Source organism: Sus scrofa, unplaced genomic scaffold (genome assembly GCF_000003025.6).
Source record: "Sus scrofa isolate TJ Tabasco breed Duroc unplaced genomic scaffold, Sscrofa11.1 Contig981, whole genome shotgun sequence".
NCBI classification, from domain to species: Eukaryota; Metazoa; Chordata; class Mammalia; order Artiodactyla; family Suidae; genus Sus; species Sus scrofa.
This window is the reverse complement of record NW_018085364.1, coordinates 207318-230356: the sequence shown is the minus strand read 5'-3', so window position 1 is coordinate 230356 and position 23039 is coordinate 207318. Positions and strand designations below refer to the sequence as shown.

General features: G+C 42.5%; 1 pseudogene; it reads right to left on the bottom strand.

Moving 5' to 3' along the window:
• Positions 1–18759: 18759 nt before the first annotated feature.
• On the bottom strand, positions 18760–22269 carry LOC110259184 (annotated as a pseudogene).
• Between the last annotated feature and the right edge of the window lie 770 nt (positions 22270–23039).

The following is a 23039-nucleotide window of genomic DNA, read 5'->3' as shown; positions in this document are numbered from 1 at the left end:
TCTATGACCTACACCACAGCTTTTGGCAATGCTGGATTCTTAACCTGCTGGGCAAATTCAGGGATCGAACCTGCATCCTCAGGGACACTATGTTGCGTTCTTAACCTGCTGAGCCACAATTGGAACTCTTATGTCTGCCATTTCTGAAGTGTATTCCTTTCCCCTATACAATCAAAGATATCATCTATTTCTTTCACATCACCAGAAAAACTTTCCAGTGTCATTTATTTAAAATGTGTTTCAACTTTATTGAGATATTACTGACATCCAGCGTTTGTAAGTTTTAAGGTGTGCAGTGTGACATGTATGTCTTCTGAAATGATCACTGCAAAAAGTTATTTAAACGCCTCCACCTCCTCATGTAATCACCATCTTTTGTAGTGGTGGTGGTAGCATTTCAGATCTACTTTTTTTTTTTAACAACTTTCAAGTACATAATACGGTATTGTTCATTACAGTCACCAGGCTATCCATTAGATCCTCAGAATTTATGCATCTTACAGCTGTATGTTTGTATCCTTTGACCAGTATGTCCTAATAGGCCTCACACCCTAGTCCCTGGAAATGACCATTATCTTATCCATTATTTCTTTCAGTTTGACTTTCTTTGATTCCACATGTAAGTGAGAACATACAGTATTTGCCTTTTTCCCTTTGACTTATTTCACTTAGTATAACACCTCCAGATCCATTTGTGTTGTTGCAAATGCCATTTTTCAACATAACATAACATACTCCAGGTTTGCACGTGTGCTGTGGTAGAAAGAATTCTTCCCAGACAAGTTAATGTGAAGTTTTTTTTGTATTAATACAAAATTGTGTGTAGTACCTCTAAACTGTCATTCTATGTGAAGCCAGAATTCTGCCTTCTGGGGACACAGTGATTAATGAAATAGCTTTAGTAATATTCTAAAATGGCAGAAAAATCTCAAGCTCTTGGAACATGAATAAGATGAAAAATATATTGGATTTTAAGTGAGGAAAACTTAGAAATATCATCATTATACACTTACTAAATACTACAACCTCAGCTTCTTTGATGGTTTTTCTTTCAGATTAATTTATTTTTATCAGATTAACTTTTTCCTGGAGGTTATTTGTTTTGAATCTTTCAGAATTCTTTGGTTTCATTTTATTAAATAATAATTATACACAATACATCAAAAAGTCATGAGTATAGAAAGAAAATAAAATTTGAAAAATAAATTTGAAATCTACTCAAAAACAGAAAGCAAAGACCAAAGAAAAATCAACAATCATCAAGCTTACTTGAATAACAAGTTTTTATTTTACATCAAAGTTAATCGTAAAGTTTAGAATGGTCTTTCTTACAACATGTAATGTTTTTTCTTTTTTCTTTCGCTTAATCCAGACTGCTAGATAAATACAGGAGGTAGGGTTTACTTTGAATTTCAGATGAAAAGCAAATATTGCATGAAACATGGCTATACTAAAAGTTTTTTCTTTTTTTCAAAATCAAACTTTGCTGGGGGCTGCATATTTATATTTATTAATCTGCCAGCCTTAGTAATTATGATAAACTGAAAGTTCCTGAGATAAATGATGTGGATAGGATAACTCTCTGTTAACAAATTCATCAGTTTTATATCTCAATTTGTCATAAATTAGATTGGTCATGAACTTTAGAGACATAAAATTCAATTCTTTGTTGAGGATGTAGTTTCTTGTAAAATATTGTTGTCCAGATAGCTATTTCACAGAAATTCATTTTTCATAGTTTATGCCTGGGAGTTAAAGTTAAACATGCTCCTACTTTATTTCAAAAATATTTGGAGGTTTTTTACACAAATATAAACTAGTGTTAAGATTACAACAATTCAAGAGAAAATTAAAGAGAAAAGCCTCTCATTAAAGTGGTTTCTCTGTAGAACTTCTGACATGTAATAATAGTCTCTCTATTTGTATGAATTTTGGTTTACCACCTCTAGTTGTCTTAAATGCTCCTCATGGAGCATAATTTCATTTTACTTCTCATTCTAATCCTTCTCTTCCTGACATGTTCTATTTTATCAGTGCCTTCTGTTCTCATCCGGCCAGCTCAGAGATCTGTTAAATGACTGTATTCCATGTTCTGAAAATTATTCTTGTATAAACTCTGCCCAAGACAGTGTCTCAGCTTTTTGAAGAAAGATATTTTATATAGTTTATAATTGATTTGTGTCATGTCTTTTTTTAGATTTGGTTAAAACCCCTAACTTTTCTCTCTACATACTCTTTTAAGTCTGTGTTCTCATCTTGTTGGTTGGCTTGGGTTTTTGAAAAATCTAAAATTTCACAATCATCTGTATAAGAAGAGCTAAGCAAATTCCTGTTGTGGCTCAGTGGGTTGCAAACCTGACTCATATCCATGAAGATGCGAATTTGATCCTTGGCCCTGCTCAGTGGGTTAAGGATCTGGCATTGCCATCAGCTGTGGTAAAGGTGGCACACAGCTCCAATCCCACACTGTGTGGCTGTGGTGTAGGATGGAATCTGAAGCTCTGATTCGACCCCTTGCCTAGGAACTTCCATATGCCATCACAGATACAGCGCTAAAAAGCAAAAAAAAAAAAAAAAAAGCCAATATCCTACCAATCAAAATCATTTCATCAGCAGTCAAATTTATCTCCTTTTACCTCTTATCTTCATTATCTCGAGTCACTTAATTATCTCGATAAAGAAAAAAATGAAATGCTGTAGATTACTGTGTTAGGAAGGTAGTACAGGGACTCCTGAAATTACAACATCCTAATTCCTAGAACTTGTGGATATGTTACCTAAATTGCAAAAGGGTCTTTGTATAGATGTGATTAAGTTAAGGACCTGGAGATGGGGAGATTATTCTGGATGATCCAGTAGGGCCCAACCTCATTCTATGGGTTCTTGAAATTTGCCTGGCTAGAGTCAGAAGAAGATGTAAGGAGTTCCTGCCGTGGCTGAGCAGTCACAAATCCGACTAGTATCCATGGGGATGTGGGTTCAATCCCTGGCCTCACTCAGTGGGTTAAGGATCTGCCATTGCCATGAGCTGTGTTGTAGGCTGCAGATGTGGCTTAGCTCTGGTGTTGCTATGGCTATGGGGTAGGCCAACAGCTGCAGCTCCCATTTAACCCCTAGCCTGGGAACTTCCATATGTCACAGGCATGGCCCTAAAAAAGACAAAACAATATCAACAAAAAAAAGATGTGAGTTTTTCTGAAGCATGGTCAGGGAGATGCCCTGATGCTCATTTTGTACATGGAGCAAGGAGTCCACATACAAAAGAATGTGCACAACTTCCAGAAGCTGGAAAAGATAAAGCAAGAGATGATATTCTAGAACCTCCAGAGAAGACATCTTAATTTTAGGCCAGTTTAGGTCAGACTACAGATCTCCAGAACTGTAAGATAACAAATTTGTAATACTTGAAGACAGTAACTTTGGGACAATTTGGAAACTTAATTTCACAGCTCTATGACACATGGTTATCTTTCCTGATTGATTTATAATCACCAATCATTCAGCTCTCTTGTTAATAATTGCTTAATTATATATCCATTTATCTGCTTTATAGCAGTTCTAAAGTATAATAACCAGTTTTGAAGAATGAGGTTTTACTTACTTTTTAAAAAAATATATACAGTTAATGGCTGTTAAAGGTAATAAATAATTTGGTATTTTTCCAACAGATCTTGAATATTGAAAAGACCTTTTACTTGAAATTAAAGAGTCACAAATGATTTGGTAGTAGAATAAAATAGCTTTGAAAGATTTACATAAAAAATCTATTTCATAGTACAATATTATGAAATAGAAACCTATTGTCTTAAAGTTTTTCTTTAAATATTTTTTTAGTACCGATTACAAAAGACCAAAGATAAAAAGAGTATAAATTAGTTCTTTATTAGCGTGATTACAGAGTCATTAGTGTTCTGTGAATTTTATGCCTTTTTTATGGCATGAAAGAGATAATAATCTCTTAGAAATGTAGACAGTGCTCTCTTAGAAACCTAGACTAGTGTCTAGATTGACCATTTTTATGTCACATTGAGAATATATTGCTCACTTCTTAGATTTGGAAAAAGTACACAAATTAAAGAAAGATCTTAAGACTTAAATGGCCCAGGACATGTATGACACCAATACATGGACATGCTCTCTCTAGATGTATTGCAGTGAGTTTATAGTAAATTATAAGGTTATTTATGGAAATGCTTATATACTGTATAAAAAGATTAGGTTGCTGTATCATCATAAACCTAAACATAAAAGCAAATCAGTACTCTGCTATGTGTGAATTCTTAGGGCAAGGCCGCTTAAAGGAAGGTTGCAGGTTTCCAATGTCAGACACTATAATGAACACAAGTTTTGAGACAAATGAAGAGGCGAATCATGAGAGTTCAAAATGACTCGGGGAAAAAAAGGTTACTGGAATAAATATAGGAGTACTAAAATAAATGTTTTCATGAAAAGGAATATTTTATTATTTTTCCATTAGCTATTCTATTTATTTATTTGGACACACCTGTAGCATGAGAAAGTCCCAGGCTAAGGCTAAAACCCATGCTATAGCAGTTACCACACCAATTCTTAATCACCAAGCCACAAGGGATCTCCTAATTTAGCAATTGAATTCATCTGAGTTTGTCATCCATACAGTGTCCCTGGGAATCCTCTCAGTGGATTTTCTTAGCATTTCTGCTTTCCACATAAAATTTTCTGTGTAGAGTCCGTTACTTTCCTACTGCTGCTTTAGCATACTACTTAAAGACTTGATGGATTAACAACACATTTATTGTCCTACAGTTGAGGAGGTCAGAAATCTGAAATTGACCTTACTGAGCTAAAATAAAGATGCCTATGGGACTTCATTCCTTTCTGGTAGCCCTAGGTGGCCCTAGGGGAGAATCTGTTTCCTCACCTTTTACAGTATCTCAAGGTCCCCCTCATTCCTTGGCTGTGGTTTCTGCCTCTGTCTTAAGTACACAGCATCTTCATGTCTGATTCCATTGTTATATCTCTTGACTCTGACTCTCTGATTCCTTCTTATAATAACTCTTGTGGTACCACTGGGCCCATTGCGATAATCCAGAATCATCTTCCTATCACAAGATTCGTAATCACATCTGCAAAGTCTCTTTTTGACCAGTTAAGGTGACATTCATAGGTTCTGGGATGGGTCACTTAGGGGTCAGTTGTTCTGTCTACTACTTAAGGTAAAACACTCTTCTTTAGTTTAATAAATCTCAACTAAATCACTGTCTATAAAAGTCAGGCTTTGAAAAAATAAAACATTTATCTGTTTTAATAACTATTTAAATTGGGTGGGAGTCACAGCCAAGGGGAAAGAATGCTGTACATATGTCGGCTAAATATATTTCAAAGACTAGAAAAGAACCCTAAGATTAGAGTTTGGGGTCATACAAGAAAAAGGTATAATTGAAGACTGAGTTCTTGAATTGCTTCTACCTACCTGCCACTCACAAGATATCATCAGTTTTCTGAGAAGGCAGCAAGGAGCAGTCTCAGGTTTTAAGAGATGCTTGTGTTAATCAGTGTTCACACATCCATCATGTTTGACTAGCAAGAAGACATTTTGCTCTTTTTTTTTTTTTTCTTTTTTGGTTTTTAGGGCCACACCTGCTGGGCATGTGGAAGTTCCCGGGCTGGGGGTCAAATTGGAGCTGCAGGGGCTCCTCTCCACCACAGCCACAGCAACATGGGATCCGAGCCATGTCTGCAACCTATACCACAGCTCACAGCAATGCCAGATCCCTAACCCACTGAGCGAGGCTAGGGATTGGCCCCGTATCCGCATGGATTCTAGTCGGATTTGTTAACCACTGAGCCGTGAAGGGAACTCCAGCCATTTTACTCTTGATGGCTCAGTGTTAAAAGATGGGGAAAATAAACATGTAGTCATCCTCTTATTTTCCCAGGGGAGGGTGCCATTATAATTCTGTCAATTGTCAGATGCTCTGGCAGTCTGGAATTGGTTTTCCTCTGTTAAGATTCTGCACTTTCTCAGTCAGCTTAATATAGGATTTTCTTGAACTTCAAAAAAGTATCATTCTAGTTATAAACTCATATCAATACAGGTCTCAAATTCTACAAATCATGAAGCTTATTTTGATGATATATAGATACATTTTCTATGACAAACAATTCTAGCCTGGCATAATTATCATAGTTGGCAGTAGGTTAATATATCTTAAAAAGTGTTAGCATTCATTAACGTTTCCAATGAGGAATCAGCTAATAGATGTATTTAAATATCCATATGTACAAAAGCAGAGTATGCAATAAGGATACAAATATTATCTTCATTTTAACTAAATTATATCTGTGAATACAATGCCAGTACATTATTGGATAAAAAGAAAGTATGAGTAGATATTTAAAAACAAGTGATAGAACAAACAAAAAAGAACAAATGTCACAGGCAGCAGTTTTGTTTCTCTGTAGAGACAACATAGATTTACTTTGCTACTCTTGAAAAAAATACTCACTGAAGAAATTTTGAAGATTTGTTGTTAATATTTCCTCTATGTAAAGTAACTTCAAATTCTTACAAGGGTTTTTTAATACATGTTTTCTTTTCTGTCAAATATCAGCCCTTGTATAGTGCTGAGAATATAGTAAAAATTATAGAAAAACAATGTGTTGAGGTTATCTTCCTTATCCTGGTACATTCAAGTAAAGAAAGTTAACTGCTGAGCACAGCAATGCTCAAAGAATTCATGAAGTGAACAGCTGCCTACTTTGGGAAAACATGTTTTTAAAAATACCTTCTGCTCCAGGTAATTTGGCTTTTACAGTCCAATAAGGTTCAGCTGCTCTAAAGGACAAAACTCAGGAAATCAAGATGTTTTCAATAGAAACTGCTCTAAATAGTTGAATGCATGAAATTAGTCTTTGGCCATGTCTACACAAAGCTAGTAGATCAATAACTTTGGTGATATGTTTGATTTTCTCAAATAATAATTTAGGCTAATTTCCAGGTCTAGGATTAAATTTTTATTTGGCCAATCATACATTTAAAGAGTGATAAAAAATTTTTAATTCCCTGAGTTCTTAATTTTGAGTTAAAATCTTATTAAGTTTCCAAGTTAGAAAGTTAATCATTTTTAAGTTATGGGGTTAAACGATGACTCTTTTTTTTTGTCTTTTTGCCTTTTCTAGGGCTGCTCCCATGGCATATGGAGGTTCCCAGGCTGGGGGTTGAATCAGAGCTACAGCTGCCGGCCTACGCCAGAGCCATAGCAATGCGGGATCCGAGCCCCGTCTGCAACCTATACCACAGCTCACAGCAATGCTGGATCCTTAACCCACTGGGCAAGGCCAGGGATTGAACCTGAAACCTCATGGTTCCTAGTCAGAGTCGTTAACCACTGCACCATGATGGGAATTCCAAAGATGACTCTTTTAAGTAGAACACAGAAAACATTCTAGTTATTTTTAAATCAGTTCTGCTCCTCAATGGCAGTGGTTTTGTTGGTATTCTCAGCACTGGTGTGGTAGGCATAAATAAAAACTTTAACAAAGTTGAATCAAAAATTTTAAATGTGTATATGGTTATTTTTAGCTTTTCTCAATCTTTGAGAAATAATACTGTATCTTTAATTTTAAGTAAAGATTTATATCATGTATCAAAATTAAGTTCTATTCTATTTGTAGAATTATAAATTTATAAATTAAAATTAGTTTTATTTAATTTTTATGTCCCATATAAAATTATAGTGCAACTATCACGATCAGAGAAAATGAAAAAATTTAGTTGATGTTTAGCTCACAAGAAATCACTTAGCTTAGTGTTTTCAAACATCCATGTAATTGGTTCATATGTTCACATTCAATTAATCCATTTGCCATTTAGGATTTGGAGTTTTGTTTGGATCTTCTTTTAAGGGACAAGATTCTTCAGAGTAAGTATAAGACTTAATTTTAACAATTCTGATTTATAAATGTAATGCCACAATTAATCCATCCAGTTTAATAGAGGTGAGATTAAAGGTAGTTCATTCAGTAGAAATAAAGCATATGAATAATTGAGCACACATTCCACTTTCTGTTGCTGTTTTTTGGCATTGTGTAGTCAGATCCCAAGATCTGCATCAATATTTATGCCTTTGAATCTTGGAAACATAATTTCAGAATGCAAAGCAATCTAATTATAACTCCCTTGATACTTCTTTTACATCTATCATAGTTCAGTTGAATTTCAAGAGATTCCATTGGAAATACATATATTAGCATGTTAATTCTGCCCAGTTGACCTAATAAGCAGGGGACCTAACAAGGTCTGAGTCAGTTTCACCAAACTTATTATACAATCCAATTTAACACATTTAAATTATGAAAACAACTCAATTTAGTGAACAGTTGAGCACCAACTGTTCCATGCTGCTCAGTATATTTAATCCAAACCACCATTCACATTAGTCTACTTGGACTCCAGTAGCTCCTTCGTTGATTCTATAAAACATTTGGTGAATGCTTGCTGCACAGACCTGTGGCCAGAAAGGCATACAGTTGTACACATCAAGATGATAATAAACTTGAAAAAGTTTTATGATTTGCAGGTTTTTTTTGTTTTTGTTTTTGGCCTTTTCTAGGGCCACTCCTGTGGCATATGGAGGTTCCCAGGCTAGGGGTCTAATCGGAGCTGTAGCTGCCAGCCTATGCCAGAGCCACAGCAATGTGGGATCCGAGCTGCATCTGCGACCTACACCACAGCTCATGGCAATGCCGGATCCTTAACCCACTGAGCAAGGCCAGTGATCAAACCTGCAAGCTCATGGTTCCTAGTCGGATTCGTTAACCACTGAGCCACAACAGGAACTCTGATTTACAGGTTTTGAGACACAAATATATGCTGATTAGGTGAATAATAATTCAATTGATTGTTCTAATAGCTTAAAGGAATAGACTATACTGTAATTAAATTCAACTGGTAAGGCATCATAGAAGAGGTGGGTGGGGACTCAAACTGACTTTGAAATAAAGGGGAGGTCTTCACAGATCGTAATGAAGAATTATATGGAGCAAAGAGTAAGGACACTATGAATGAAGAGCACAATGGTTTCTCAGTGAATAAAAAGTTATTTCAATTGAAAGGAAAGTGAGATATATGCCTTTATGTATCAGTGACTGTATTGCCATATTATAGCTTGAAATTGACTGGGACAGTTTTGAAGGGTTTAGGGGAAAAATAAAATTTTATTTATTTTTTATTTTATTTTATTTTTTTGTCTTTTTGCCATATCTTGGGCCACTCCTGCTGCATATGGAGGTTCCCAGGCTAGGGGTCTAATCAGAGCTATGGCCTCTGGCCTATGCCACAGCCACAGCAATGCAGGATCCGAGCTGCATCTGCAACCTACACCACAGCTCATGGCAATGCCGGATCCTTAACCCACTGAGCAAGGCCAGGGATTGAACCCATAACCTCCTGGTTCCTAGTCAGATTTGTTAACCACCGAGCCATGATGGGAACTCTGAGAAGGGGAATTTTTTGATTTCATAATGTTGAGATAAAAATGAATAGTGAAGTTGGGAGAAAGAATAACCATGTTGAAATCAAGGCCATACCAGATGGTATAGTGTTATAAAAGCTAGAGGAGGCACTGGGAAGCAAGGAAGAAGTTAGCCCCACTGTTCTCTGGAAAGAATGGTTGAAGAAATGTTGCATTGGGGAAGTTAGCTTTTAATTCTGCTGAGTATGTAGGGGTAAATATCATTGAAAAAATATATTTATACACACACACATACATACATACATCACTGTAAAGCCAAGAAAGGTGCAGAAAGAGATGGAAGGAGGATTGTGAAAAACTGAGTGGAATGAAAATAATGGTAGAAGAGTAGGAGCATTGGTTGATGCTCAGTACTTACACTTGTAATAATATCATTAAGTATCAGTGGCAAGATGGACTATAAACTGGAGGGATGGAGCCCCCATTGTGGCTCGGTGGTAATGAACCCAGCTAGTATCCATGAGGATGTGAGTTTGATCCCTGGGCTTGCTCAGTGGGTTAAGGATCTGACATTACTGTGAGCTGTGGTGTAGGTCAGATGGCAGCTCAGATCTGGCTTTGCTCTGGCTGTGGTGGAGGGGGTAGGCTGGCGGCTACAGCTCCCATTTGACCACTAGCCTGGGAACTTCCATATGCCATGGGTGCAGCCCTAAAATGACAAACATAAATAAATAAAATAAACTGGAGGTAGGTAGACACATGGGACAGATTTAAGATTAAGCTGTCATTTTTGTTTTGTTGGGACTTTTTAACAAATCTCAATTTTCTAACTAGGCTCCCTTCTCTTTGACAGGTGGTATTTCACTTTTGTGATGATTTGTCCTAGTGTGACTATAGATGAAACTTGGTATGCATGGTATTTGCCAACCTATACTGATATCAGCTCCCATAGCTATGCAAATTCAAAATGTTAAATGTGTGTTTCAGCTCCTATGAATGAATTCGAAAAATAAGTACAAGGGGTAAATACTCTGGGTCAAGCCCCTCATCCAGATTTTACTGTCTTTTTTTGGAGAATATGCCATTTTTATTGCCGTTGTTTTGTCTATGTGATAATCAAACTCTAAAGTCTTGTTATATGGGAATTTCCAATCTTAGTAGCATGCAGCAACAAAAGTTATTCTTTCTTACCATACAAGCCCACTCTTTGGGCCACAGACTGACAGAGTAGCTGTCATTTTGGAACTTGGAGGTCATTGCAGCAAAAGGAAGGTGGCCCAGATGATCTCATAAGGAAATAAAATACTCCTAGACAAGACACACCTCAATTCACTCATATTGCTTAACTATTCCTATAGTTACAACCCAGTTATAAGAGATTCAGAAACTGTAATCCTGTGTTCCTGGAGGGTGGACATTTAGAGTTGGACAAATAATGCTAATAATTATCAAATATGTCACAGAACACAAACTATGAGGTCCTATATACTTGGGTTTAAAATCACCCGAATATTTAAATTCAAAGCTTCAGTTTCAATATTGGCCAAAAGGGATAAATTACCACCCTTCAGTGTTGCTATAAATATACTTGATGTACTAAATGACACCAATACATCAACTTCAAATAAATAAGTTATTAAAATCCTTGTGTAAATCTGTAAAATCTTAACAGTATTGCATATTTTTCCACTTCTGCAATACCCTATCCTTAATAAACAATACCATGACACTTTTCTCTTTGGCAGCATAAATTACTGAGAGTACATTTAGGAGAACTTGGCCTCTTTGAAAAGTATACAATGAAACTTTCAAATTAAATAATCACTTCTTTAATCACATCTAATATACACTTGAATTTTGCTATATTGGACTTTCTAAAATTGAGTACAAATCACATGTTTGAAATTATTATGAGTCACTTCATACCAGTGTTACTTAGCACAATTTTTTAAATATAGTAAAGATATTTAGTGCCATTCACCCTGGCTTGAAATGCTGCAGTAAACTAAACTCCCTGAAAAGCATATTTTCCTCTAGTATTAAACACAATATGACATATGTTCACGTAGCTCTTTTAAGAACAAGTTTAAGCTCATATATTTATCTGTACATTTTCTACTGAATTATTTTTCAGGTTCTTAAGTTTTAATGATGAAAACTGACTTACCTATATGACAGAATTGTAACATTTTAATGCTGAAAATTAATCCTTCATTTATAAAATCAAGAACCCTTCAACTTGGAATTAATTTCTGATTATCTTTATCTTAATTTGTTCCTCAACTTAATTGTGTCTTTCCATATTATGATACTAAAGACAGTCGGCTTAACATTAGAATCCCTTTCAATGTATGCAGATGACATGATGCTATACATAGAAAACCCTAAGGACTCAACCCCAAAACTCCTTGAACTGATTAATAAATTCAGCAAAGTAGCAGGTTATAAGACTAACATTCAGAAGTCAGTTGCATTTCTGTATACCAGCAATGAAACATTAGAAAAGGAATACAAAAATACTATACCTTTTAAAATTGCACCTCACAAAATCAAATACCTCAGAATACACCTGACCAAGGAGGTAAAGGACCTATATGCCGAGAACTATAAAACTTTAATCAAAGAAATCAAAGAAGATGGAAAGAAATGGAAAGATATTCCATGTTCCTGGATTGGAAAAATCAATATTCTGAGAATGGCCATACTACCCAAAGCAATCTACAGATTCAATGCAATCCCTATCAAATGACCCATGACATTTTTCACAGAACTAGAACAAACAATCCAAACATTTATATGGAACAACAGAAGACCCAGAATCGCCAAAGCAATCTTGAGAAACAAAAACCAAGCAGGAGGCATAACTCTCCCAGACTCCAAGAAACACTACAAAGCCACAGTCATCAAAACAGTGTGGTATTGGTACCAAAACAGACACACAGACCAATGGAACAGAATAGAGAATCCGGAAATAAACCCTGACACCTATGGTCAATGAATCTTTGACAAGGGAGGCAAGAACATCAAATGGGAAAAAGAAAGTCTATTCAGCAAGCATTGCTGGGAAACCTGGACAGCTGCATGCAAAGCAATGAAACTAGAACACACCCTCACACCATGCACAAAAATAAACTCAAAATGGCTGAAAGACTTAAATATATGACAGGACACCATCAAACTCCTAGAAGAGAACATAGGCAAAACACTCTCTGACATCAATCTCATGAATGTTTTCTCAGGCCAGTCTCCCAAAGCAATAGAAATTAGAGCAAAAATAAACCCATGGGACCTCATCAAACTGAAAAGCTTTTGCACAGCAAAGGAAACCCAAAAGAAAACAAAAAGACAACTTACAGAATGGGAGAAAATAGTTTCAAATGATGCAACCGACAAGGGCTTAATCTCTAGAATATATAAGCAACTTATACAACCCAACAGCAAAAAAGCCAATCAATCAATGGAAAAATGGGCAAAAGACCTGAATAAACATTTCTCCAAAGAAGATATACAGATGGCCAACAAACATATGAAAAAATGCTCAACAACGCTGGTTATAAGAGAAATGCAAATCAAAACTACCATGAGATACCACCTCACACCAGTCAGAATGGCCATCATTTATAAGTCCACAAATAACAAGTGCTGGAGGGGCTGTGGAGAAAAGGGAACCCTCCTGCACTGTTGGTGGGAATGTAAACTGGTACAGCCACTATGGAGAACAGTTTGGAGATACCTTAGAAATCTATACACAGAACTTCCATATGACCCCACAATCCCACTCTTGGGCATCTATCCGGACAAAACTTTACTTAAAAGAGACACATGCACCCGCATGTTCATTGCAGCACTCTTCACAATAGCCAGGATATGGAAACAGTCCAAATGTCCATCGACAGATGATTGGATTCGGAAGAAGTGGTATATATACACAATGGAATACTACTCAGCCATAAAAAAGAATGACATAATGCCATTTGCAGCAACATGGATGGAACTAGAGAATCTCATCCTGAGTGAAATGAGCCAGAAAGACAAAGACAAATACCATATGATATCACTTATAACTTGAATCTAATATCCAGCACAAGTGAACATCTCCTCAGAAAAGAAAATCATGGACTTGGAGAAGAGACTTGTGGCTGCCTGATTGGAGGGGGAGGGAGTGGGAGGGATCGGGAGCTTGGGCTTATCAGACACAACTTAGAATAGATTTACAAGGAGATCCTGCTGAATAGCATTGAGAACTTTGTCTAGATATTCATGTTGCAACAGAAGAAAGGGTGGGGGAAAAAATGTAATTGTAATGTATACATGTAAGGATAACCTGACCCCCTTGCTCTACAGTGGGAAAATAAAAAGATATATAAAAAAATAAAATAAAATAAAATAAAAGACTGGACCTTCCCAGAAAAAAAAAAAAAAAGAATCCCTTTCAAGTGTAACCTCAATCTTATAGAAGTGAAACACATCTGATATCTGTATAGTAATGATCTGCCCTAGCAGTATGATAGGGACCTACCTTGTTCTTTTGACGATCCTAGAAAAGAGGAAAAATTGAGGTGAAAGGAGTTCGAAGAGAGATGCTGCTTCCTCTGATGGACAGCTTGGCCAAAGGAGAGCAGAGTTAGCAGTTCTACACCCTGATCTGGAAATACAAGCCATTTAAGTAGCACTAAAGGCCAATGAACTCGAACTGCTATAGCTACACTCTTTACATAATTAAATTATGTAAAATGATATTGAAAATGACTGTTTCCACAAAATAGCCTGCAGTGTAACTAAAACAGTGGACAAACGCTGCTGTGTGGTTCTGTGTTGTGATTAATGTTCCCTTTGATGTGATAATATGTTTATTTTCAAAATACAGAAGAAAAAAATGTTTGAACTAAAAGTTCCAGGGAAAATATAATTAGGAATTGATTCCTACTTTCAGTAAGTGGCAGATTTCTAACCTCACTTGTAGATGCTTATTAAATTTTTAAGAAGAGAATTAAGATTCTTTTCCTCAGAATGTGGTTAATAAGATTCTTCCTTTGTAATTTGATTTTTTGCGTTATTTTGCACATTTGTTAGGGTTTAATGCATAAAAATACCATCCAACTGCTGTGACCTTTTGTGGTTGTGTATTATGTTTTTTCTAATATTAATTTTTACCAACTATCATCATTTAGCAGGGAATTATGTTGATAGAGGCCTAAAAAAATGAGATAAAGTAATAAGGAAAATAAGGAAAACATGTTATCAGGATGGTGGTGGTTTAACCTAATCCTGTTCTTTGTAAGTGGAGTTGATGCAGATAATCCATCATTCTTAGAAACTATGGAAATTATCATGTCTAACCTCACATATGGAGACTTTCTGCCCTTAAATTAGTGGTAAAATAGGACTTTCAATACACGACTTCTCTGTAATCTCTAATCAGCACTTCAGATAGCCAGTCTGGATTAGGGATATGGATTCTGGAATCTGAGTACCTGGGTTTAAAGCCAAGGTCCACACATGATTGTTTAAATGGGAGTTCCTCTTATGGCTCAGCAGAAACAAACCTTACTATTATCCATGAGGATGCAGGTTCGATCCCTAGCCCTGCTCAATGCGTTGAGGATCTGGCACTGCTCTGACCTGTGGTGTAGGTCCCAGACATGGCTTGGATCTGGCATTGCTATGGCTGTGGTGTAGGCTGGCAGCTACAGCTCCAATTCTGTCCCTAGCCTGGGAACTTCCATATGCCACAGGTGTGGCCCTCTAAAAAAAGGCAAAAAAAAATTGGTTAAGTGTATAAAGTCTTTTGGCTTCAGTTTTCTCATATTTAAATGAGGTTAATATTAAATGTTATACAGATTAAATAATATTACTTTTATATATATTTTAAAATAGTGTTGTTATTCTTCATATTATCTTCCACAGTCGATTACTTCAAATATATAGGCATATGTTTGATTCTCTGTTGTAATCTACAGCCTATGTTTGACTTTGTTCTGATTTTTGCTCCTTACAGTAATTCTCTAATTTTTTAATTCAAGTGTGGTTGATTTACAGTATTGTATTCAAGTGTACAGCAAAGTGATTCCTATGCGCCTCACATCTTCTTTATCTATTCATCTGTCAGTGAACACTTATGTTGCTTCCAGGTCTTGGCTGTTGAAAATAGTGCTTCTATGAACATTGCGGTACACGTGTCTTTTCAAATTGGATTTTTTGTCTTTTCTGGACATATGCCCAGGAGTAGGATTTATGGGTCATATGGTAACTTTATTTTTAATTTTTTAAGGAACCTCCATACTGTTTTCTATAGTAGTTGCACCAATTTACATTCTAATCAGCAGTGTAGCAGGGTCCATTTTTATCCACACCCTCTCCAGCACTTACTGTTTGTAGACTTTTTGATAATAACCATTCTGACCAGTGTGGGGTAATACCACATTGTATTTTTTTGTTGAAGTATAGTTGATTTACAATGTTGTGTTAGTTTCTCAGGTTTACAGCAGTGACTCATATATATATATTTTATATATATGTAAAATTTTTTCAGATTTTTTCCATTGTAGGTTATTACACTATATTGAGAATATAGCTCCCTGTTATACAGTAGGTCCTTGTTTATCTATTTTATATACAGTAGTTTGTAACCTCATGGTGGCTTTGATTTGTATTTCTCTAGTAGTCAACAATGGTTAACACCTTTTCATGTGCCCTTTGGCCACCTCTATGTCTTCTTTGGAAAAATGTCTATTTAGGTTTTCTGACTTTTTTGTTGTTGTTGTTGGACTTTTGAGGGCTGCACCCATGGCATATGGAGGTTCCCAGGCTAGGGGTCTAATTGGAGATGTAGCCGCTGGTCTATGCCACAGCCACAGCAATGCAGGATTCAAGCTACCTCTGTGACCTACACTACAACTCACAGCAATGCCAGATCCTTAACCCACTGAGCAAGGCCAGGGATCAAACCCACAACCTCATGGTTCCTGGTCAGACTCGTTTCCGCTGTGCCACAATGGGAACTCCTGCCCATTTGTAAATTATGTCATTTGTCTTTTCATATTGAATTATATGAGCTGATTATGTATTTTGGAAATGAACCCTGTATCCATTTCATCATTTGCATATATTTTCTCTCAATCCATAGGTTATCCTTTTGTTCGTAGTTCCCTGGGCTGTGCAAATCTTTTAAATTTGATTAGGTCTCATTTGTTTACTTAATCCTTTATTTGTATTGCCTTGGGAGACTGATCTAAGAACAAACTGCTATAATTTATGTCTGGGCATTTTGTCTTTGGTCTCTTTTAGTTTTATGGTGTGATTTCTTATATTTAAGTCTTTAAGCCACTTGAGCTTATTTTTGTGTATGCTGTGAGGGTGTTTTCTAACTTCCTTGATTTACTTCTTGCTTTCCCAACACAACTTGATGAAGAGACTGTCTTTTCTCCATTGTGTGTTCTTTCCTCCTTTTTTTTTTTACCTCAGTCACCGGCTTTATTGTCTCGAGCACAGACTCACCACACTTCAACAGTTCCACTTGGGGGAAGGGACGGTGCAGAAGGACTTGGGGGGGGCATGGCTGAGTGCACACTGGGCAGGCACAGAGGCTCACAGGGAAAGCACTAGCCCCCTGCCAGCCCACCTGGGGGCTCAGCCCCAACCCCTGTGGGGTTTTGGCTGTTAGTAGAATAATCAGTCTCCAGTGGGCAGGGCAGCTGCCTGATTTTGCTGGCAAGAGTAGTATTTGCCTCTGGGTTAAGCCACTACAGCATTGCTTCTAGACTGTTGTTAATAAAACCACATGCAAGAGCTACTGAAAGCCAACAGGGAGAGGGGAGGGGGCCCTAACCAGCCGCCCCAAGGGTGGGCTGCTATGGGGCAAGGATGGGAGCACTCAGAGGCTACCTGGGCTGCTCCTGGGGCACCAACTGCTTATCTGTCCTGGTGGGAACTCCTGGACCCTTGGCCCCACCTCCAGCCCCAGTGGGCGAGGCCTCTGCAGACACTCCCCCTGAGCTGGGGGAGGTTGGAAGCCCTAGAGGTGGGGGGTGTGGGCCGCTACTGACTTTCTCACCAGGCATGTGGCAGGACTGGCGGGAGGTGGAAACTGGGGAGTTGGGTGGGTTTTTCCTGCTGCATCATCCTTGGATTCATTTCTTGGCTACACGAGAAGGGCTTTAAAAAGCCCCAGGCAGGGGCCTTGTAAGAGGGAAAGCGGGCTGTTGGGATGTGTGTTCTCATGAGTGCACGTGGCCCGTGCCTCCCCGAAGGCTCACCCACATGTAGTGGGCTGTGTGTGTGCACGGCGAGGCTGCAGGAGCATTTGCCGTGTGTGCAGTCACAGCCCTACCTGGCCTGGACCGGGGCTTGGTCCTGGAACCCAAGGTGAGCATCCTTGTGGCCTGAGCATCCCACCCACAAAGCATGTGTGCCTGCGTGACACCTCTGAGTGTGTGCGCACCAAGGGTCCCTGGGTGCATGGGTTGGGGTCTGCGTGGGCCGGTCTGCAGGTGGGAGGCCCAGCTTTGGAACGTCAGGTCAACCCAGGGGAACACCGAATTACTGAGCAGCCAAAATACACCCAGAGCCCTGGTTCTGGGGCCCCCTGTGGCCGCTCCGCCCCAACTCCAAGCCAGGTCAGCAGTGAGGGGGGAGGGGAGGGGCTTCCAAACTCTCCTAATACTGTGGCTCTGGCCTTGGTGACCACCCTCCAGCCAGCAGCTCGGAGCTGTGTGCGCTGGGGTGGGGGACAAAGGGCCTTGCCCCCAGCACTTTGAATGTGGGGCCTCACTGGGCAGATGGGCCACAGGGACTTTGTACCACTCTTTGAAAGAGGCTCAGTATGTGGGGACAAGAAGCCCTGGGGATGGGCTTGGCCTGGAAGCGGCTGCAGCTCCTGAGGCCTGGGCTACCCTCCTTGGTGCCTGCAGGAAGCTGGGGCCCTCTGCCGATGCCTGGCCCAGACAATGGTTCTTGGGGTCTGGGAGGGACCCAGGAGAAGCGGGGAACAAAAGGGGGGCCAAGATGGTCCTCAGGCAGCTTCCAGGAAGAGGGGCCTGGCCAGATCACCTGGCCTCCCCAAACCAACTCCAGAAGCTGCCAGGTGTCCAGGCTGAAGGTCCCGGGGCCTGGCCGGGGCTGTACTGCTCTCGGTGGAAGGTCAGGCTTGAGGAGGCCTCCTGGTCCAGGAGGGGGTCAGACGGGGGATTGTTTGTGGGTATTGTTACAAACACTGCTCTCAGCAAAGCGACAGTTCTGGCCCCTGCCTGGAGGAGCCACCACCAGGGCAGGCTGGAGGGGCTCTGGTGCGGACTGGGCTGCTCCACAGTGTCCCTCAGGGTCAGTGCTTGTCCTCTTGCTTGTGGGCCTTGTCTTGCTGGTGGATGCTGTTTGCAGAACCGGAATTGCCGATGGCCTGGGGTTTGTCAGGGCAGCTCCTCATGGCCTCCACGAGCCTCTCCACCTGCTGAGCCTGGTCCAGCGTGTTGCGCAGCACATCCTCTGTGTTCATGAGCTGGTGCTGCAGCCGCAGGACCTCAGCTGCTGAGGATGAGGACTGATCAATAAGAGAGTAGCGCCTCTGATCCGACAGGGACTTCTCTTTGTCCAGCCTGGTCAGCTTTTCCTGCAGGCCCCGGATGTCATCCTTGAGTTTCTGCTCCTTGATCCGCCACTCAGCCTTGTGGACCACGTGGCTCAGATCCCTCTCAGGCCCCAGGGAGTGGCGATTGGCCTCCAGCAGCAACACCCACAATTCATTCAGGCTCCGCTCCTTCCTGAGCAGCTTCTGGCTGATGAGGACCAGCTGGCCCGAGGCATCGTGGGTTTTGAGGGACACGGCCTCCAGCTTGGCCTCCAAGCGCCGCTTCTCCTTCTGGAAGGCGTCCACCTTCTTCTCCCCAGACCTGCACTTGCCCTCCAGTGCACTTACTTGGGCCCTGAGCATCTCGGTCTGAGATGTTAAGGCTGTCACCTCTTTGTCCCTCTTGTTCAGCTTGTCCTGAAGGCCCTCCACAGCCTCCTTCATCCTTATCTTCTCTCCTGAAATGTTGTTGGACTCAATCATGTTGGTGTGCTGTGACAAACACAGGGACTCGATGGCCTGGAGTCTGTTTTCAGTGACCAGAAGCTTCTCCCACAGCCTCTCAGCCTCCTGCTTGCTCTGGGCCTCCAAGCACTGCAGTAGCTCATAGTCCAGCATCTTCTCGGCCAGGGCGATCTGCTCCTTGAGGAACTCGATGGCCTGCGCCTGGCCCCAGTACTCCACGTCCAGCTTCTCCAGCTCGTGCACCCGCAGCTCCGCGTCATGGCACTGGTCCTGAGCCTCTTGCAGCTCCAGCCAGTGCTGGCTGGCCTGCACCTCCAGCTGGGCCTGCCAGTGCTGCTGCAGCCCAGCCAGCTCCTCCTGGGCCTCCTGCAGCTTCTGCCACAGGCCCTCCTTCTCCTTCACGTGCATGGCAGTCTCGAAGTCGTGCTTGGCCCGCAGGTTGCCCAGCTCCAGCTGGTGCTCCATCTTGATGCCCTCCATCACGGCCTTTAGCTCCCCGATCTCCTTCTGCTGGGCACCCGGGCCCGAGTTCAGGGTGGCTTCGAGGTCCTCCAGGGACTTCTGGTGGTCCAAGGCCAGCGAGTCCAGCTTGGACTTCCAGTTGTCCATGAGCCCCATGTTCTCGCTGGTGGCCTGCTGACCCTTGGCCTTGAGATCCACCACCTCCAGCATGTACTTCTTTTTTTTTTTTTTTTTAGTTATTTCTTGGGCCGCTCCCGCGGCATATGGAGGTTCCCAGGCTAGGGGTCAAATCGGAGCTGTAGCCACTGGCCTACACCAGAGCCACAGCAACGCAGGATCCGAGCCACGTTTGCAACCTACACCACAGCTCACAGCAACGCCGGATCGTTAACCCACTGAGCAAGGGCAGGGACCGAACCCGCAACCTCATGGTTCCTAGTCAGATTCGTTAACCACTGCGCCACGACGGGAACTCCCAGCATGTACTTCTCATTGGCCCACCTGAAGCTTCTCCACCTCCGCCTGGTAGGCCCTCAGAGCCTTCTTGTACTTGTCCCACAGCAGGCCACTCTCCCGCTGGTGCTCCTTGTTGGCCGACAGCAGCCACTCCCACAGCTGCAGGATCTCAGCGGCCTCGGGGTGGTCGGTGGGCGGTGGGCCGGAGTATAGAAGGCACTGCTGCAGCTCCTTTATCTCCCCATGCCACAGGCTCAGCTCCTCCTCCAGCTGCAGCACCCGCGACTTCTCAGCCACCATGGTCAGCCTGTTGGCTAATTCTCAGAGCAGCCGCTCGGCCTACGCCTTCTCCAGTAGCAGGTTTTGCTCCAGCTCCCCAATGCATGCATGCTCCAGCTGCGTCTGGGTCTCCAGGTCTCCCTTGGTGATGGGCTCCTCTTCCACTCAGAACTGCAGGTCCTCCACCTTCCACCTCTCCTCCTCCCCTCCTCCAGCTGGTTGGACAGGTCCACCCTCTCTTTCTGCACGCTCTCCACCAGCAGCCGGGCCCGCTGCAGCTTCTCCTCAGCTTCTGCAACATACTGCTCATGCTGCGCCTTGAGCAGGGCGATCTCCTTTTCCACCTTGCAGATGTGGCTCATGACCTTGGCCTGCTCCAGGTCCCATTCAGCCACCAACTGCTCGATGTGCTGCTGCTTCTCCTTCAGGGCCTCTTGTAAGGCAGTCGTGCCTGAGTTCTTGCGGGCATAGCTCGAAGAGGTCTCCGTGAGCAGGCCACTGCAGCTGGGCTGGCCCCCCAGGGAGGAGGCCACGGACCTGACAGAGCTGATGGAGGAGCTGCTGGGACTGTGGGTCAGCGCCGAGATGCCCATGGCCATGCGCTTGGTCTTCTTGGCCTTGGCTGGGCTGGTGGACGGGAAGCCAATGCGGATTACCTTGTGGATGGGCGCGAAGAGACCGAACTTGTGTGGGCACTGGAAGTACCTGGTGCCCGCCACTGCCCCGTCATTCTTCCCAAGGGGCTCATCCAGCTCCACGCCACACCACTCGCCCTTGGCAAAGTCTGTCTCCCCCACATACTGCACCACGCCAGTCTTGGTCCCACCAACCAGCACGCAGTCTCACAGGCGCAGGTCCTTGTCACCTGCTTCACGGAGCCGCTGTCCGAGAGGTTGGAGCCCGACTCGTTGCCGGTCTTGACCGAGCTGTTGAGGACGCTCTCCTGCAGCGGGATGACGCAGCTGGTCAGCGGCGGCATGGTCATGCCTGAGTGCAGTGATAGGTTCTGGGCGGTCAGCGACTCGACCGAGTGGGCATCACTGTCTGAGCCCTCAGCGGCCGGCTGCCAGGTCAGCTTGGAGGGCCGCGTGAAGATGCCCTGCAGACCTGGGCACTCGAAGTAGCGCATGCCGCCCACGGCGCCGTCGTTCTTGACCACCGGCTCACCCAGCACCACGCCTGCCCACTGGCCCAGCGCAAACTGCGTCTCGCCCAGGTACTGCACCACGTCCGGCTTCACGCCGTTTACCCACACGTGCTCGCCCACCACGAAGTCCCCCAGGAACTCGTTGCCCACCTCCACCACCTTGGCACCCGGCTTCTCGGGAGCGGGGGCGGCGGCGGCCGGGGGGCCGGGGTTCTGCTTGTGCAGCGGGGAGCCTTCCTTGGAGCCGGTGTCCGTGGTGGTGGCAGCGGCAGAGGCTGAGGTGGAGCCAATGGACATCCGGCCCATGGGGCTTGAGTGCTTCCCCCCACGGCCGGGGGGCTTCAGGCCACTGGGCTTCTGCATGGTGGGGCCACTCGGTGGGCAGAGAAGGGTCAGTGCAGGTCATGTGCTTTCTGCCATTGTCACTCACCTTCGCCCCTCGAGCATCAGGCTGAGCAGTGGCGGCCAGGCGGCCAGCCCTCTCCTCTGCTGGCCTGGGTGCTGCGGGGGCAGAGGATGCTGTGGCCCCTCCTGGCGTGCCGCTGCCCACCGGCTGCCCACCGGCTGCAGCCCCTCCTGGTACCCCGCGTTCCCATGGCGGGCCCTGGCCTCGTGCTGCGTGTGGGGCGGGCCGAACGGCGGCGGAAAGGCGGGAGGTGCTGACCCAGGCAGCCCCAGACGCCGCCTGTGCTCCCCGTGACAGAGCCGAGTGGAGCTGAGCGGGAGCGGAGCGAGTGGCCTGGCTCTGGGAGGGAACCCATTCTTTCCTCCTTTGTCAAAGATGAATTGACTCTAGGTGTGTGGGTTTATCTCTCGGCTCTTTATTCTGTTCCATGTTTCTTTTTGGGGCAGTATGGTGCCATTTTGATTATTGTAGCTTTATAGAATGTTCTGAAGTCTGGGAGGGTTACACCTCCAGCATTTTTCTTTTCCTTCAGGATTACTTTGGCAATTCTGGGTATTTTGTGGTTCCATATCATTTATAGGATTATTTATTCTAGTTCTGTGAAAAATGTCATGGGTAATTTCATAGGGCTCAAAAGAAATAATCCAAGAGCATGGGATAGTTTTCCATTTCTTTGAATCATCGTCAGTGTCCTTTATCAAAGTTTTATAGTTCTCAGAATATAGATCTCTCACCTCCTCCGTTAGGTTTATTTCTACGTATTTTTTTATGTAATTTTAAACTGTTTTTTTATTTTTTTTTTCTTAC